Genomic DNA, 12,793 nt, shown 5'->3' with positions numbered 1-12,793 from the left:
TGCTGATGTTTTCCTTAATTATTCATACGTAACCACAACTTGGACCGTACTTCTGTTACATTCTTCTACTGACTAATTAGATGCATCACTGCCCTGTCCATTAAAAGTATGAGGATGGTGACCAGTGGTTTCATAAGGAGCAAAATATTCTCAAGTTACTCCATTTTTTTCAGTATTAAAATTTATGAGTAGGGACTGGCCCAGTGGCATAGTGGTTAAGTTCACATGCTCTGCTTCAGCAATCCGGGTTTCACCAGGTCAGATCATGGGTGCAGACCTACACACTGCTCACTAAGCCATGCTGTGGAAGTGTCCCACATACAAAATGGAGGAATATTGGCATAGATGTTAGCTCAGGGCCAATCTTCCTCACGAAAAAAAAAATTATGAGTAAAATCGTTTGCTTTCTTTATAGCTATTCATTTTGCCTTACTCTATAATTATGGTTAGAAAGTTGAGTATAAATCCTGTTTTTGTAACATAAGATATATTTGCCCATTCATTCTTTTGTGTATATTTCCTGAAGGAAATGGAAGTTTTATTAAATATAAATGACATAAGTTTGCTATCACTAAAATATTAGCATTTTTAAACATGGTAACCTCAAGAAAATCTGGGAAAGCTCAAAGACAGGATGGCAAATTAAGACGAAAAGAAGCAAAAATCTCTGGAAGCTAGGGTCTTGGCTAGGTAATATTGTTGGAGCAAAGGATGGATACGGCCAAGTGGAGAAAAATGAGGCTGCAGAGGCAAGCAAAAGCCAGATTTTGAACAATTTTACCAAGAAGCACATCCAGAAAAATCCACTAGAGGATTTTTATCCGTAGAGTGACATGATCAGTTTGGAAATTGAATTTGACAAAGATGACTCAATCAGCAGTATAAAAATATACTGGAGGACAAAAAACACTGATGACAGGAAGAACGTTTATAGTGACCCAGGCAGAAGCTATGAAGGACTAAACCACAGCCACATCAGTAAGGATGGAGACGTGGTGAAGGATACGGGGGAAAGAGAGATGGGAGCTACTGAAGGTTGTGGCTGGTTCCCGGGGAAGGAGAGGATGTACGAGTAAGGGAAAGGAGCCATCCCTGAAGAGCACAACCAAGGGGCCTGCCATGCCATTTAAGGGGGTGAGAAACACAGGAGAAGGTACACGTCTGGCCAGGGATTCAGTATCGTGAACTTCTGATGTCTATGTACATCCCAGTAGAGCCATCAAGTAGAGAGCTCCATGGGACTAGAACATCAGAGGCAAGCCTGGCTGGAGAGAACGGGTACTCATCAGTGGAAGTTGAAATTGGCCCTGAATGAGGTCACTCATCATCAGGGTATGGAGTAAGAAGGGAAACACTGGAGTTTAAGTGGGAGAGTGATGAAGGAGATAAGGTTAAGAAGGACCCCAAAGATAGAGATATTTTGGAAATCAAAGAGAAAGAGAATTTCACGAAGAAAATGGTACCCACAGTGAAAGGTCACAGGGACTAAAAAGTGCTCCTTGTTTTGTGGAGCATTTGTGACTCAACTTGAGTGCAGTAGGGAAGACAGAAGCTAGAATGTAACAGGTTCAGGAATCAGAGTTAAAATTGCAAATACAATCACTGGTATTTTCTGGTTCATTATTTTTCATAAAACAGGTTCTCAATGGTTATTTTTTTATTATAAAGCAATATAACCACATGATATAAAGTTTGGAAAATAGAGAAAAAAAAGAACTCACTCATGATTTATATATCTTGACAAAACCACTGTACTTGGTCAATTTCTCCCAGTCTTTAACTATGTGAATATACCTCACTTCAAAGTACTATCTTTTTTTTTTTTTTTTTTTTGGTGAGGAAGACTGGCCCTCAGCTAACACCTGTAACCAATCTTCTTCTTTTTGCTGGAGGAAGATTGTCGCTGAGCTAACATCTGTGCCAATCTTCCTCTGTTTTGTATGAGGGTTACCACCACAGCATGGCTTGATGTGTAGTGTGCAGGTCTGTACCTGGGATCTGAACCCGCAAACCCCAGGCCGCCAAAGTGGAGGCACACAAATTTTACCACTATACCACCGAGTTGGCCGCCAAAGTACTATCTCTTAAGAAACTTTATGGTGAAAGCCTTCAAAAGTCTAACATGTCCCCATAATTTATCTGTAGTTTTCTCTAATCATTTATCTTAATTCAATGCATCTTTGCAAGAGCATGGCACCAAGTAACAGGCCTCAAACTTAAAACTGGGGTCATGCGTTCTTCATAATACATCCAAACTGTAACTTACTTCCATACACTTTAGAAGCCTAAGTCCAGCTAAGCCAGTAACCTAGTGTCAAAACTGGGAGTTCAGCCAAGTGTTTCTCTGCCCTCAGGTCTCCTCCAGCCTTCACCCAAAAAGGTACAAGTTGTGTGGATTCAGGTCACTGGCAAGTGGAATAGGAGCAGACAACCAGCCCACATCAGATAATTTACTTACTAGAAGCAGCTTCCTTCTTACCGCACGCCTCATAGCAAACATTCTCCAGTTTCTCCAATCCTCCAAGCAGACCTCAGTATCTGGGCTGCTGGAGGGTGAGCACGTGGAAGGCTCTGGTTTACTTAAGCTTGACGTCACCTTCAGGAGAACCCGCTGCAGAGGAGGCTGGGCTGTCTCGTGCATGCCATCCCTCTCCTCTGATACTCCTGAGGACAACACTTCTCCCCAGATTTGCCCTGGATTGATGGGGACAGGGACCAATGGAGGAGTGTATTTTAAATGTCAGCATCCAGGCTTTTATATGAGAAATTTACAAGGGAAAAAGTAATGCTAGAAGTGGTGGTATGGATGAGTGAGGGTTTAAGATTAAAAATGTCTATGAATTTGAGCTATACAGGTCATCCAGGGTCCTAATAATGCTGGGAGGACAGCCACATAAATTTTGCATTTTACTGCGAGTTCCCTGGAGCCATAAAAGGAGTTCATCTTGAAAACTGGTAGGAAGAATAGTCTGGGGATATCTCGACTTTGTGGTATCCTCCCGATGGTACCTCTATCTACTGATCGATAGCTCCAACTTTTGGCATCCACTTAGAAGTTTCCTCTTTTTCAAAGAGCTTTTACAAGTACACAGATTCATGTTGAACAGGACCCTTGATGTGTCAGGCACCATCCTCTTTTGCCAGTTGAACGTTAGATACTACCCAATATTTTAAACAGATCAAGGAAGACCCACCCCTCGTGACCTCGGAACTCTTCCTATCTTCTCAATGCAGCTTGAAACCCATTCACCTAATCCAATGTCCCACTTTTACAGATGAGCAAATTGAGGCCCAAAGAAGGAACATGATGTCCAAGGTTAGACAGCTAGTGGCAAAACCAGGATCTCCTACCCTCAGTGCTTTCTCCTATGCTATTCTGGGGCTGCCTGTGTTGCCGTCTGTTTTGTACTGACCATTCATTAGATGATCCTGTCCTGAGAGACCATCAAGCCATTCCGACCCTGGGTCTAGGACACATGTGTCACCATGACCCTGAAGAGTAGGCCAAATTCCATTTCACCTATGTCCTCTCTGTCTACTTCCTGATTCGAAACTCAGAACTTAGAACTACAATTTTAAACGGTCCAGACGAGCTGGGTCAGCAATCGTTAATAAACAGTGAAACTCATGCATCTGATCCTCATCCGGTGCCTCCTGAATTCATAAGCAGAGAGGCCTGTAATTCCTCTATCACTAGAAACAGGGAGAGCAGCCAGAGGGGTCTGCACGGCTCCGAGGAGAGCACACATTCCTTCAATGAGCACCTATTGAGCACCTACTGTGTGCCGTACTCTGTCCCTTGAGTGGGGGATGCAAAGATTGTTAGTCCCCAGTCCTGGTCGTGAGCCATCTGCTTGCTCCCTCTGGCCACACTGGATAAACTTGGATAAAGCTGGGTCCCTTAGGCAGTCCTCTCTGGGGTCCTTAACTCTAACCCAACTCGTCTTAGGAGTCCTGCGATCATCTCTAAGCCTCCAAAGTAAGATAAGAGCTGACAAAACCAGGGTCAAAGAGCAAATCTCTGAATTCAATGGTCGTGAGGTAAACAGGGCCAGTCCTGGCCAATTTAGCTTCTCCCCTACCGTTTCATCCCTCCTTTTCTCTCTCCTCCAGAGAGACCTATCAAATCCCGTACCCAGCATGCACCTCTCTCTCACTCTCACCCTCGTTCTCCCTCTCTCTTAGTACTGCCAGAGATGTGTGCTGTGTGTTTTTAATCAAGTTTCTTAACTTCTCTGAGCTCCCATGTAATCACATGTAGTCATATTCACCTAATAGAACTGTCAGAACAATTAAATGAAGCACTGAATAAAAGGTACCTATCACAGAGCGTGGCACTAAACAGTTCTCCACAAATACTGGCTGTTACTATTATTATTATTTGTTTCTGTTATAGTTGCTATCCCTTCCCTTAATGATGCTAGTTTTTCCTGGGGTATTTGCATTCCATAGGAGACAAAGAGCTTTTAAATCCAAACAATTTGGTTCCTAATGGTGGGTCTTCAGACCAAGAGAAAAACAGTGGGCAGGGGTCCTTCACGGCCCACTCCATCTCTCCCGATGAGTAGCACCCACTTGGGGCTCACAGGCTGCTCTCCCCAGCATTCCTCTTTCCTGATGCTGACTGGTCTGCTGCTCCACCCTGAGGGCCATGGGGCTGCTGCTCAGGAACCCAGAGCTGGTCTTCACGCCCCAGGGTGCAGGGGTAGAATGTGCTGGGCTCCGCAGGGACAGGAGCAACAAAGCAGATGCTCAGCTGCATCTGCCTTCAACCAGAGAAGTGCCTCTCTTGCTGGCAACTGACTCTTAGTTTTGCTGGGCCTGCCTGCGAGTCCAGGGTAGCCCAAGGTCAGCACCCCAGGGCCTCATCTGAGGTTTATAATGAGGCCAGTAGACCGGACTCTGCTGCAGGAGAGTCGGCATAAAACTGCCTTTCAGCTCTAGGGCAAGTCGACACGACTCAGCATTCTGGTCTACCTCCTAAATGTCTCTCATTTTCATCCCTCCCCACCCCCCCGCAGCTGCTGCCTTAGCCGGGGCTCTTGTCATCTCTCTCCAGGCAAGTAATAAACAACTAATATCTACTAAGGGCTTATTATGGGCCAGGCAATATATACTTAAGTGTTTGCATGCAATTTCTCATCAAAATCTCAAAATAATCCTATGAGATGGACCCCATTTTACAGATAGGGGAACTTGAGGATGGTCAGAGAAACTAACGTGCCCAGAACTCTTGCCCTCCTCTCCCCACCCTGTGGCCTCCTTCTCTGCTGCCCTCTCACCGTGCCTACTGTTACCCACTACTCACCAGCATCTCAGCCGTGAGTCCATCTCTCCTCCAACCCTTCTGCATCCATTTACAAGAATTCCTTCCTAACACATGAGTCTGACCATGTCACTCACACACTGAAAAATCCTTCTAAGACTCCCCACAAGGTCCACATAAAGTCAAGCCTCCCTAAACTGGCATTCTAGACTTTTCCCAGCCTTCTCCAATCCCTTCTGGTCCCCTCCCCTGCCCCCTCCCACACGTCCCAGCTACTGGAAGCCACACCCCCTTCATCAAAGTCTCTCTGCTTTCACACCTGCCTCCTTCACACACCATCCTGCTCCATGGAAAGTGGAACGTGGTTTCCCCAGTCCTCTGCCTGGCAAAAGTTTATTCATACTGGAAGACCCAGCTTGCATGTCACCTCCCCTGTGAAATCCTCCCAAACCCCCTGAGACTCTTCACTCTCTCCCCGCGGGGTCTCCCAGCCCTTCCCACCCCTCACTAACCTGCCACTACATCCCATCATGTGTAACTGCTGCTGGGGGACAGCCATCCTGACTGGGCTGCGGGCTCTCCCGGGGCCGGGACTGTGGCATATTTTTCACTTTAGTTCCCGCACCTTCCACAGGGCCTAGTACAAGCTAGTTTATTGAAGAGTTATTGCACAGATGGATGGAGGAATCATTTATTAATTCAGTTAGTTAGTTAGTGGTTAGTTAGTTACTTAGTTAGCTAATCATCAACTATGCACCAGGCACTCTGCTAGGGCACTGGGGAGGCATGGATGAATAAGGGTAAGAACTCCAAGGGGAGTTCCAGCTTTGGGCTAATGCTTATATAACCAAGGGCTTTTATTGCTTTTTTTCTTGACTCCCTTCCCAGAAAACAAATTGAATTGCAGAGCCTGCAAAATGCCTAATTCCATCCCATTTAATCTGGACACAACTGCCATCCATTTAACTGCCACACTGCTTACAAAAACCTCAATTGTCAGGTCTTCATCACAGCTTGCGCAAATAACCAACGCTAGCTTGCAACTCCGTTGGGACCCGAAGCCCATCATGATGTTAGTTCTTTAAGTTCTATGAATTCAATTAACTTTTCTGATTAATCATGGATTAATTAACCAAACTGTGCTGACAAGAAAGTGTTGAGGCATATGGTGGTTATTTTTCTAGAGACAAGAGATCATAACATTGGGCTGTGTCATTTCATTAAATCCAAATTGAAATCTTTGCTCTCTGTCTCTCCAAATTGTCTTGTCATTTGATAATATGCTACTTGGTCATCTAATTTTTTCTACATAAATAGACCTTATTTCATCAATATGGTAATGATGCTGGAAGCACCTTCTGGGCAAGGATTCTACCTGTTTGACTCCTGCAAAGCCAACCAGCACAGTGCTCTCCTGCACACAGAGGTGACTCCAGAATTAAAGATGGCAAGAGGTGGAAGAGAACCTGGAGATCATCTCATCTGAAATTCTCATTACACGCAGGAAGGAGAAGAGACCCAGAGAAGGGCAATGACATGCCCAAGGCCATTAGGCTGAGGCAGGACCAGCAGAGAGTTTTCCTAAACCCAGTTAATGGCAATAGCAATACAATAGCTACTCTTTGTTTATTGCTGTGTGTATCTGCTGATCTGTAAGCAGCATGGGGCCCAATACTGAGAAGCTGATCATCATAAAGTGGCTTGAGAGACATAAACTTGCGTTGGGGGCTACCCAGGCAGCCCAAGGCTGAGGGAGCAGATCTCCGAGAGAAAAGTGCAGAGCACTGATTCTGAACTCTGGAGGCTCGTGCTCTCCAGGCAGTAGCTGATTTGTAAGCAGTAAGCAGAAACCACTGGGCAAAAAGCTAAGATACAAGGCCAAGATTTGAGTCTCATGTTCTATGGAGACAAAACGCAGAGTTCAGGGCCCACCAAGAAGCTGTTCTGGGAAAGACTCAAGACTTTACCTGGGACCCCTTGTATTAGTTTCCTATTGTGACAAATTACCATGAATTTAATGGCTTAAAACAACACAAACGTGTGATCTTCCAGTTCTGGAGGTGAGAAGTCTGACACAGGTCTCGCTGGGCTCGCCTCAAGCTGTGGGCGGGGCTGCACTCCATCTGAAGGCTCCAGGGAATCTGTGTCCTTGCTTTCTCCAACTTCCAGAAGATGCTCCTGTTCCTTGGCTTGTGGCTCCCTCCTCCATCTTCAATGTCAGCAACAGCAGGTCACGTCCTTCTCACCGAATACCACCTTGATCACCTCTTCTGTCTCACTTTCGCACTTTTAAGGACCCTTGTGATCACTTTGGGCCCACCCAGAAAATCCAGGATCACCTCCCTATTTTAAGGCCAGCTGATTAGCAACTTTAATGCTATCTGCAGCCTTCTTTCTCCTTTGCCATGTGACCTAACATATTCACGGGTTCCGGGCGTGAGGATGTGGACATCTTTTGGTGGGGGGGGCCCATTGTTCTGCTGACACACCCTTGAAGGGCTAGCTCCAAGAAGCAAAGCTGAATAAGGAATAAACCGTCCTCAGAAAACTGAAACACAGCTCTGAATCACCTCAATCCCAAAACGATTAAGGCAACATGCCCCCGGCGTAACAGCCCACCAGAGCAAGAATAACTTCTCTCTGGAGAAAGCTAACTTCATCCAGAGCTTTTATAACTTCTCATATAAAATGTCCAGCATTCGAGGGGCCAGCCCGGTGGCACAGCAGTTAAGTGTGCACATTCTGCTTCGGTGGCCCAGGGTTCACCGGTTAGGATCCGGGGTGCAGACATGGCACCGCTTTGCAAAAGCCATGCTGGGGCAGGCGTCCCACATATACAGTAGAGGAAGATGGGCACAGATGCTAGCTCAGGGCCAGTCTTCCTCAGCAAAAAGACAGGGATTGGCAGCAGATGTTAGCTCAGGGCTAATCTTCCTCAAAAAAAAAAAAAAAGTCCAGCATTCGAGACCACCAGACACATCAATATACAAGACCAAAAAACCACCTGCTTTCTTTCTGCTTCCCCCGCTGGCATGTGAGCCCCCTGAGAACAGGGACCATGTCCGATGTGTCAGCCCAGACCTCCTCCCAGGCTGCGGTGGGTGATGAGCACTCTGCTAGTACTATTGCGTGACTGACCGACTGAGGCCCAGCAGGGCCCCACCTCAGTGAAGAAAACAGCCTAGAAGAAAAGAGCCGGCAGTGAGCAGGGGCTTCAGAGCCAGCATGAAACGCTCCTCAATCCCACAGCACCTGCAAGAAGGTCCCACCTCCTCCAGGGCCAGCTTACAACAAGCCAGCCCAAAAAATGACAATAATAAGAGTAACAAAAAGGAAAAAAGGAAACCAGGCGGCTGGTCCTGCACGCAGCTCCCAGCAGACAAGACGGTCATGGCGGGCGAGCAGGGAGCTCACTCCTGGTGAGAGCAGAGGGCAGCCCAGCAGGGCTGGACCCACTCCTCATTCCCTGTGGCGGAAGCTAGTCAGAACTTCAATCTCCTCTCTCTTACTTATTTTGAATTTTTTTAATGTTTCCATGGGACTTAAGCCTTCCAAGAGCCCTTCTAGGAAGATGGCTGAGAACCAGAGGAGGGGCTCACGCGCAGGCTCTGCTCCCAGGGACCAGCTGTGAGCTCTGCGCTGGCCAGGGTGGCAGCCGCTGGTGCAGGAGCACCTTGTTACATCTGTCTGCCAGCAGAGGCACTTTTTTCTAATTGGTGCAAAAGCTTAATAAGCTCTTGTGTCAGCCCTGAACTAGGAATATTTTAAGAAATATTCTAAATATGAGAAATAATCATCATTTGAGAACCTGTTATGTGCCAGACGCTGTGCTAAGCACTTTGCATGTGTTACGTTATTGAGTCCTTAAAAGGCCACGGGGCGGACATTGCTATCGTTTTATGGATAAAGATACTGAAGCTCAGTGAGTACTTGAGTCAAGATCATGCAGCCAGGAAGCGGCAGAACTACCGGGTCAGTGTGACACAAACGCCTGTGTGCGTGGCTCCCACAGAATTCTGCCTCACCTCCATTCGCTGGTCCTTGGGATGGCACGTTAAACTCGGTCACTCAGAACGTGCGCGTGGGAAGATGTTGGCTGCAGGTGGGTAGCCGAGAACTTTTAGGCTTCGAGTAGGCGCTTTTCCCTTCTCTATCATGCTGGCACTGAGTGGTGCCCACCTCTGCAATATTTCCAGCGCCCTCCAGTCCTACAGCAGGACTCATGGGTAGTGACCACAGGAATCAACAAGGCTTTTCGTGAGAAACAAGTAGAAGCGAAGAGAACTGTTAGAGGGCAGATCGGCAGTTTCCTTTTTCTCGAACAGAAAGATTTAGCGTGAAAAGAAAGACTTCTGGTCCGCACATGTCCTTCACATCATTCCAGCCTCCTCCGCTCCCGTGAGCTGGCTTCACCTACAGATCGCGTGGGTGTTGGGTAGTATCGGCCTGTGATTAAGCCGCTCTTTGAGGACAGTGGGATTCATTTTTAGCTCCTTGTCCCTGAAATCAGCATGTGTGCCCATGGCATATGGATCCTGGATCCCCATCCAGTGATGTTGCCAAGGCAACGGTAGCCGCTTCTGACGGTCGCTGAGGGAGGACACCTCCACGCAAAGGGGCCCTCGCCTTCCGGAGCAGCTCTCCGCAGGCCTTTGTTAGGTTTTAACTCCCTGAGTTTCTCCAGAACTCTGAGGGCTACCCTCCCACCCCACCTACCCCAGCAAACACAGGAAGAGAAGGAGTTGCCTTTATTCCAAATTCTCTCACCCGCATCACCTTCCAGCCAAAGTCATCAAACAAGGAAAGAGAATGGGGGAGAGGGGTCCCGAATGCTTCCCTGGCAAATTTATCTGTGACTTTGCTTTGAGGTTGGAGAAAGAGGGAACGGCTAACAGAGAGAGACCAGGGAGGGCTCTGTGCTCACCAGGAGAGCAGGACACAGAAATCTGAACAGGGAGAGAGTAAAGCCCTTTTCTCCCCGCTCGTTCCCACCTGAAGCCTTGAGTGGCGTCATCTCGGAGCAGAGCCTGGAGCTCCACGAAAGCTGAGGACTTCTCCCCACAGAACGAAGGGTAACCACTGGGCAGGGAGGAAGCTGGAGACCCTGATGCCCTTCTCAGCTCAGCCCCTGCTGCAGACGAGGCTCACCGCCCACCAAACAGCGCTCCTCCTCCACGGTGGACAGCCGATCCAGACGGGCAGCTGCCCAGTCAAAGACCTATTGCCCAGGGAATCCTGCATCTTGGCCCCATGTGACCCATTCCTACCAAGAGAAGGTGAGCAGAGGTCATGTAGGTCATTTACAGGTCAAAGCCAGGCCATCTCCACCCCACTTACTCCTTCTCCCACCTCAGGTTAAGATGCCAGAGCAGGGACAGAAGGAGCCTGCGTTCCTAACTCACTATATTCAACAGCCACTGGGCAGGTCTGGGGTCAGAAATGAAAATCTCTTGAGTCAGGCGTCTGGGACTTCAGAGTTTCTCCATCAGGCAGCTAGCATTAACGTGTGCAGCCTTGTCACCAGCAAGGTTAAGCCAACGAGGCCGCGCCTTACCCAGGGCTCTCAGGTTCTGAGGGGTCAGCACAGCTGTGTCCAGAGTGAGAAGCCACCAACCAAAGCTAAACACAAACTTGCTGGAACAGGAGCAAGACATGATACAGCGAAGTCCCTCCATGGGGCTGTTTTCGTCTCCAGGACATAGGAGAGCTCATCGGGCAAGCACCCGGAGCGGGGAGCAGGCTGAGGCAGGGGAGTGGGAAGGAAGACGAGTTTGTGGAGGGCAAGCCTCTGCTCAGTGCTTGGGCACTGTCTGTGTCCCCCTGAGCCTACCAGAGGCCACAGACACGGACGCCCTTACAGCAGCAGCCGGGCATGGGAGCCCAAGCAGGACTGCCCTGGATGGGTTAGCACGCAGAGGCACACAGCCAAGGGTGCGCACGGGAGCTGAAGCCCAGCCTCACCTCTTCGTACCAAACCAGGCCTTCTGGCTCATAGCTGAGCTCACCTGGAGGAGAGGCACCCGGTATCTTTCTTAAACATGTGCAAAGGTGCCACTGTGACTCATCTTGCACCTGGCGTGGCACCACATATGCCTGGCACAAAGGCAGTGGGCTAGCGGTGGCCCTGACCCCTGCAGTCCTCAGAAGGCCAGGCCACAAAGTTCTCGCCTTCAAACCAGCCTCAGCAAGAAGCCACATTCAAAGAAACAAGAATCTTACAACCAAAATCAAATTGGAAAGTTTACTGCCACAGCTAAAAGAAAAATCTCCTGTCCCTCCCCTCACTTCCTAGCCATCTTCCTCCTCAACCCGGAATCGGACCCGCGCTCAGGCAAATCCACTCCCACTGCCTGCAAGGCAGAGAGATGCGTACTCTTTGTTGCAGGAGATTGGAGCAAGCCACTTCCTAGTTCACCCCAGAGGCCCTGCTGTGCTGTTGACGGAATCAGACAAAACAAGCCAGCAGCAAAGGAGACACGGCCCAGAGCAGCCAGTGGGAGGGAGGCTGGGAGATGAGCATTTGGGGACAAGGAGGACAAGGACAAGTGAATCCAAAACAACTCTTTGGAGTTACAGCAATGGGTGAGGTCGTTCTTACAACGGGCTTCTCCCAGAAAAGACCAAAGGAAACAAGAACTTACACAGAGTTTCCGTGTAAGGAAATATCAATATTTCTTGCAAAATTCATCATGAATAGGTATCATCATTTATAAATGACAGGAATTCTCTTGATGTAGGAAACTGACACAACCTCTTCTGGAAGGCAGTTTGGGCCTCTCTATTAAATAAATATTCGAAACTTTTGATCGAACAAGTCCCCTTCTAGGAACTTACTCAACAGAAATACTCCCACTCTCAGAAACTTACAGAGCAATCTGCACAAAGACACTCGTTGATGATGAGACGTGCCTTTTTTAGTTGTTTTTCCTGGGAAATTTTGCCACTCATTTCCTTTTATGAGAGACATTATGCATCTGTGAGGTAGCCAGCTAGGATTCAAGCCACCATCTCACCTTGTAAGGGAGCCAAGACCTTGTATCGGACCATTTGTTTCTAAGCCCATCTCCGCCACTGGACTTGAGCTCCTTGAGAGTAGGACGGCAGCTTAGCCACTGTCCACTTTCAGACCTGTCACAAAGCCCTGTTTCTAGTGTGTGCTCAAGTGCTGTTTGTTAAATGCATTCGTGATTTAACTGGGCCTGGATCTAATTTAGGCTCTTGCCCTCATTGGCACAGCTTTCTAGGAGCCGAGGCAGTGGCGGTCTGCTTCACTCGGGGGCGATCTGCTCGTCTCAGCTGTGTCCTGACTTCCCATCGCATGCGGTTGCTGGTTTAGGAAGGGAAATCGAGGGACTCGAGAGAAGGAAGAAGAAGGGCATGGCTGGCAATTTCAGTTCTTAAGATGAAATAAGTCAGGGTTTTTAGCTTGTTGTGCATACTCTGTAGCCTCCTGAAATTATCTGCAGCCCTTTTCTGGGGAAAGTGTGATGGCTTTCACGAGCATCTCAAAGAATTCAGGTCCATGAT

The 12,793-nt window shown here is 48.1% G+C and overlaps 1 protein-coding gene across 1 annotated transcript in view; it reads right to left on the bottom strand.

The window, feature by feature from the left end:
* The window catches only part of XCL1 (X-C motif chemokine ligand 1), a 232,373-nt gene that overhangs the window by 152,059 nt on the left and 67,521 nt on the right, over positions 1-12,793 (bottom strand). The window lies entirely within an intron of this gene.

This window comes from Equus przewalskii, chromosome 23 (genome assembly GCF_037783145.1).
Source record: "Equus przewalskii isolate Varuska chromosome 23, EquPr2, whole genome shotgun sequence".
In the NCBI taxonomy this organism is placed as follows: Eukaryota; Metazoa; Chordata; class Mammalia; order Perissodactyla; family Equidae; genus Equus; species Equus przewalskii.
This window is presented reverse-complemented; position numbering and strand designations above follow the sequence as displayed.